This window comes from Halichoerus grypus, chromosome 4 (assembly GCF_964656455.1).
Source record: "Halichoerus grypus chromosome 4, mHalGry1.hap1.1, whole genome shotgun sequence".
NCBI lineage: Eukaryota > Metazoa > Chordata > Mammalia > Carnivora > Phocidae > Halichoerus > Halichoerus grypus.
The window spans coordinates 136,460,269-136,465,944 of NC_135715.1; the positions used below are offsets into that span (position 1 = coordinate 136,460,269).

The 5,676-nt window shown below is 41.6% G+C and overlaps 1 long non-coding RNA gene across 1 annotated transcript; it reads right to left on the reverse strand.

Moving 5' to 3' along the window:
• Positions 1-465: 465 nt before the first annotated feature.
• On the reverse strand, positions 466-1,161 carry LOC118525206 (uncharacterized). Its single transcript, XR_004912031.2, has 3 exons — positions 1,140-1,161; positions 640-829; positions 466-553 (listed from the first exon to the last, which is right to left on the reverse strand). It is a non-coding gene; the product is annotated as an uncharacterized LOC118525206 (long non-coding RNA).
• Between the last annotated feature and the right edge of the window lie 4,515 nt (positions 1,162-5,676).

Sequence of the window (5,676 nt, forward strand, 5' to 3'; positions counted from 1 at the left end):
AAAGATGGATGTGGACATACACAAATACGTGGAATAAGCCAGTATATGTGTGTATCATCAGATACTGACTGCGGCACGTTCGGAGAAACGGGAGAGAAGGGGAAGAGGTTGTGCACTGGAAAAACACGGGGCCCTGTTAGGGAAGCTTTCAGGAGGTCAATTTTGGAAGAAAAGGGGGGAAGAAAAGGGGGTTTGAAGAAAGGCAGAACACATTTGGGGGGGTGTGTCTCTCTTTTTTGGAGAAATTAAATCTCTGAGGAATAAAATTTCTGAGGAGTTTATATAAACGTTCTTTGCGAAATGTGAAATTCACTTGAAAATCAATGTTGCTTTAGGACATTACGGGTCAACCTGTTTTCAGTAAAGTAATTCAGTCTTAGAAAAAGTGCAAAAAATTTATCAGGACACAAAGTTGTTACCAGTTTGCTGTCTACCACCGCGTACACTGGGTGAGACATACCAGAATATTTATTTATTAGGTGGGTTTAAATTACAGAATAAAAAGATTCAGTTCTTGGTGGGTTGGTTTCCAACCAGGAAAAATGGGTATAAGCTGAAATAAAGGGAATGATTTCTATTTAGTTGAAAGGAATAAACAAACAAACAAAAGCCCTTCAATCAACCAGAGAAAATTAGTACCTCTTCCCAGTCCATTGTTTCTCATTTTGCTTTGCCTTTTGTTTTTGTTTTTGTTTTTTTAAAGGAAGTTTAAAGCCATAGTGAAAGTCATGATGATGTGGAAACGCAGGCTGGAAAAGCATCCTGGTATCTTTTTCCTTTTGCCTAATTCTCATTCAAGATACCAGTTTCAAATGACATAGGAAGTTTGCTTAAATCAAATAGAAAATTAAAGCACATGAATTAAGCAGCTGGAAGAAAAAGTACTATAAATATAAAGTAAATGAATAAATATATAAAAAAAATACTCAGCCTCACAATAATTAAAGAAATGCAAGCTACAAGGAGATGCAATTTCTAAAACCCTATCAGACTGGCAAAGACTAAAAGGTTTGATAATGCTCAGTAATTGGGAGGAAGGGGAGTCAGGCATTTCACAGGCTAGGGTTGGGAATGTAAATTGGCACAACAATTTTAGAGCGCAGTTTGACAACATCTAGCAAAATGTTAAATGCACATACCCTTTGACGCAATAACTCCATTCCTGGGTAGAAGTACAAGCTCGAGGTTATCCATTGCAGCCTTGTTGGAAAGAAAAACGAAAAAATAGAAATAGCAACGTACACAAGAGAGAGCAGCTAAATCACAAATTGATGATAACAAATGTGTGGAGTCCTTGCTTATTTTGTGATCAGCAAGAACCCCGAGACTTGATTCTCTTCTTAGAATGGTACAGCCACACAAAGAGCATCTAGCCGTCCAAGTCACCAGGGCGTGGGCTGACCAAGAGCTATTCATGCAATAATAGGAGGGGTAAAAGGAAATTTTAGAACAGGCTATAGAACACAGTCTCATTTATAATAAAGAAACAGTAAAGTGTGTATATATGTTTACATTTGTGCAGAAAATGTCTAGAAAGATACACTAGAAAGAAAGAGTTAACTGTGGGACGCTCAGGAGAACTTTCCATTTTTTTATTTAATACCTTCTTTACCTTCTTTATTTAATACCTTCACTTTTATTTACTTACTTTTTATTTACTTACTTACTTATTTGCCTATTATGCATGTGTAGAGAGTTCACCTAGTTAGACCAACCGCAAAGGTTGAGGTCAGAACTTTCAAGACTGCCTTTGCTTCTGACACCAACTGCCTATGGAACAGTCAGTTTCCATCAGTCACTAGAAGGGCGCACAGAACTCACTGAAGCTTTTCTATTCACGGCTGTGGTTTATTACAGGGAAGGGAGGCAGATTAAAATCAGCCAAAGGAAGAGACACATAGGGCAGAGTCTGGGAGCATTCCAGGCGTGAGGCTTCGATGGTTCTCTCCTGTGGATTAAGGATGCATTACCCTCCTGGCATCTATGCGTGACAATGCACACGGAGTTCTCCCAGCTGGGGAAGCTCAGAGGAGCATCATTGTCCAGAACTGGTTTAACGGGGTTTCATTATGTAGGCACGATCGATCGATTGCCCGCATGGTTGAAATCTACAGGTCGACTGACAGTACATGATTCAAAGCCATACCCTAAATTATAACATCTTTCTGGAGGGGTCAGCGCCTACTCAAACATCCAGTGTGGCCATCTTGTGCCCTAAACAAAGACAGTCCTATCAGGTATGACATAGATGAATTCCAGAGGCTGAGAGTGAAGGCCCGACCTCTTTTGGGGGCAAGGCCAAATTCTTTACTATACATTTTTGTAATTAAAACCTGGAATAGCTGTGTGGTTGGTTTTCCATGTGCTTGTTGGTACATAGTATAGTTTCTAAGTTGTGTTTTTATGTAAGAGGACTGGTTTGCACTGAGACTCCCTGATCATGTGAATTTTTGTCCTGTGTTTTCTTAGATTCTGTATTTGTCTACTTGGTACCCATTGGTCACCGGGTCAGACTCCTGGCCAAAGCTGTTGACTTCTCCTCTGTGAGCCAGCTTTTGTGTCACCTGATAATCATATTACAAATCCTCAAATCAATCATGAGTCCACACTCCCAGCCATGTCTTTTATTTAACTCACATACCAACCCAATATTCCTCTGCCCCAATCACCCAGGGCCATACAGCTAGAGACCACCTCTAGAGCCCAGAGCCTGTTGACTCAAGCTAGCCAACCCTGAGCTGTTTTCTCTGCCTCGCCTTACCTTTCCCATGGGAAACAATAAAGGTCCTGGCCCACGCTTCCCCCTCACTGGCTCTGTCTCCGGATCAAACCTGGTGCTGCCCAGTGGAGCCCTGTGTGGCATGATGTGCTCCCTTCCCTTGGGGAGTAAGTAGTCACGGTCTTCCTTCAATGGCATTAGCCTCATTGTATCATCTCCCCAAATTAAAATCCCGTGGGTACGATCAAGACAACTCTGAAACCCCTCCTCCCCAGGCCCAGGTCTTAAGAGGGTAATAGTCCTTACTTGCTGGGGCAGGCCTGGGCTCCTACATGCTTGTTGATTTTAATGAACAAGTGTACACTGCTAGTTTTTCCTCGAGCGATGGTCCATCAACCGTTCATCTTGTTTGACGCAATCAGAGCTGTAGGTGGAATTTGAAAAGAAGTTCAATAAACCGCTTGTGGAAATGCGTATCCGTTTTCAAATTCTGCACTGAGTTTACTGAAATACTTGTGCCCTAACTTGGTCAGCATTCTTTTGTCACTCTTTCTATGCCCCCAGCCCCAGTTCGTTTAGTTAGCTAAAATACTTGTACCTCCTGCCAATAACCAAACGTGCCTCGGTCAGCTTACAAACTGGAGCTCAGAAGGAAGAGAAAGTTCGACTTATTCCATTTAGGCTGGGCCTGCCTTATTTTAGGCTCTGAGCAAATGTTAGTTTATGAGTGTTTTTGCTTATTACAAAATGTCAGGGATTTCTTGTTGCTGGCTTTAACCCAAAAACCGTAAGTGTACTCTCAGGCAAAGATATGAAAAATAGAAATTCTGGTAAACTGAAGATGTACATTTGGTAGCTAATTCTAAAAAGGACAGTGTTTGACCCAGCAGCCCCCAAAATGAGGTTTGGCCATATTCGTGCATTTTCAGGGACATAAGGTGTAAAGATAGGAGTGGTTTGGAAAAGAGAAAAACTGTAATAATATGAAATAAAGAAAAATTTAAGCCTCTAGCAATAAAAATGGATAAAGTACTGACGTTATGGACAAATAAGATTATGAAATGCCAAGCCATAAAGAATGAGGAATATTTGGACTTTTAATAATGCAGGTGAGCTTTTATAGCAATTAAAAAAGAAAACCATTATGACTGCCTCAGGCAATAGTAGAGGCTGTTTATAGTTGGTTTCCAATAATTCCAAAGGGCTGACCCAATTAAGAACTCCAATTCTGAACCAGAAAGGTTTAAAAACATTTTAAAGAAGACAACTCTAAAATGGATCTTTGGGAATACTGACATTTTTTCTCGAGATCAGTTAATGAAAAATCATTTTATTTATACTATTCTACTTAGCCAAAGTGTGCTTGAAAATCAGAAAAATTAAAATACTTTGCTTTTATAATACTCTTGGATCTTTAGCTAAATTTAACAAGCTATAAAGGAACCATGCCTTAACAGCCAAGTGTAAGTTGGGGAATTGTTTGTGAGTCAGGGTAAAGAGTGTTTGTTATAAATGCTCTTGAGCACAAGGCAAGTTCTATGAAGTCAAGTGTATCTGGGGGCTTTTAGCTGCAAGTGACAGAATACTCAACCCAAAGTGGCTTAAACAGTGAAGGCATTGGACTCTTGCACAAAACAAGAAGTCTGGGGGCAGGCTGAGGCAGGACTAGATCAGCACCAGTTCAGGGTGCTTCTCTGCCCATCTTTTGGGCCTTCCTTTCCACAACTCCACATACAGTCCTTTACTAAATCTGTTTTCAAATCTCAAAGGCAGGCTATCCCAAGGGCCCTGGAATTCACAAGTCCTCATAGCAGGAGGGAAAAGAGAGTGGCAGTCTCTTCTGGTCTCCCTCTTTTGGGGGAGGAAAAACCCACCCCTCCCCCAGCTCTGTCAAGCCTCCTCCTCAGACCTGTTTACATTTCAGAGGCCAGCGCTGGGTCCCCTGCTCATCACTGGCACAGCAAAAGAAAGAGTACATGATGAATTTAGACTAATTTGATTCATTTCCTGGAGTTGGACGCATTCTCTATGGAGCAAAATGGAGATTTTGTTAGCAAGCACAAAGGGGTGAGCTGGGTACGTGAGAGGAGTATGGGCAAACAGTCAGCAGTGTTTGTGATGTTTGGGGGCATTAGCAGGTGAAAGGTGGGGCACTGGTCCCCATGCCTGAGCTGGTCATTGCTGTTCAAAGGATGCATAAAAAAGGAAATATATCTTATATTTGTTATGTTGTTTAAATTGGATAAGGACCTCAGTAAAACCAGATATCATATGTCTGGCTTTGTATCAGTTAAGCTATGGGACAGGCTCCTTACTTAGAAATAAAACTTGGCCAAATCTAATATGGTTCTTCATGAAATCTATTTGCAAGTAAAAAAGAAATGATATCCCAAGGTGCCTGGAATTCACCCCAAATGACACAAATACAATAAGCCAAAGGGCTGAAATGGCTTACACACAAAATTTGACCAAAGCAAAGAAGCTTGCTCTCATGCTGTGATCAGAAGAGCAGCAAGCTGGAGGCTTTGTTCAAAGCAAAGAGAGCATGGAATTCTAAAGGCCGTGGTCCTCCAAAGGGGGCAGAGAGATATTAGTAAACAGGGTTCGTTAATCCACTCAGGCAAGAGCCTCAAAAGTTCAAGATGTGCTTTCTCATCTGCATTTTCACAGGATTTCAAAGAACTGAAATGAAAGGCTGTGAACTGTCCCCGCCACCCCCTCTCCCTTTATATCATAGATCGCCGCAACCATGCCGGCTGTTCTCCACAGAGACTGGAACTTTTCTCAAGAAGGGTGTTTGTCCTAAACAGAAGGTTTGGCTGGCCTGATGAGAACAAGAACCAAGGAACCTTAACCGGGGAAACAGAGAGACAAAATGCCAAGCCTCATGAGAGATGACCTGAAGCGCTGGTATTTCCTATTCCTTGGAACAAAGTAGAGAGCAGGAGCACGCGGGG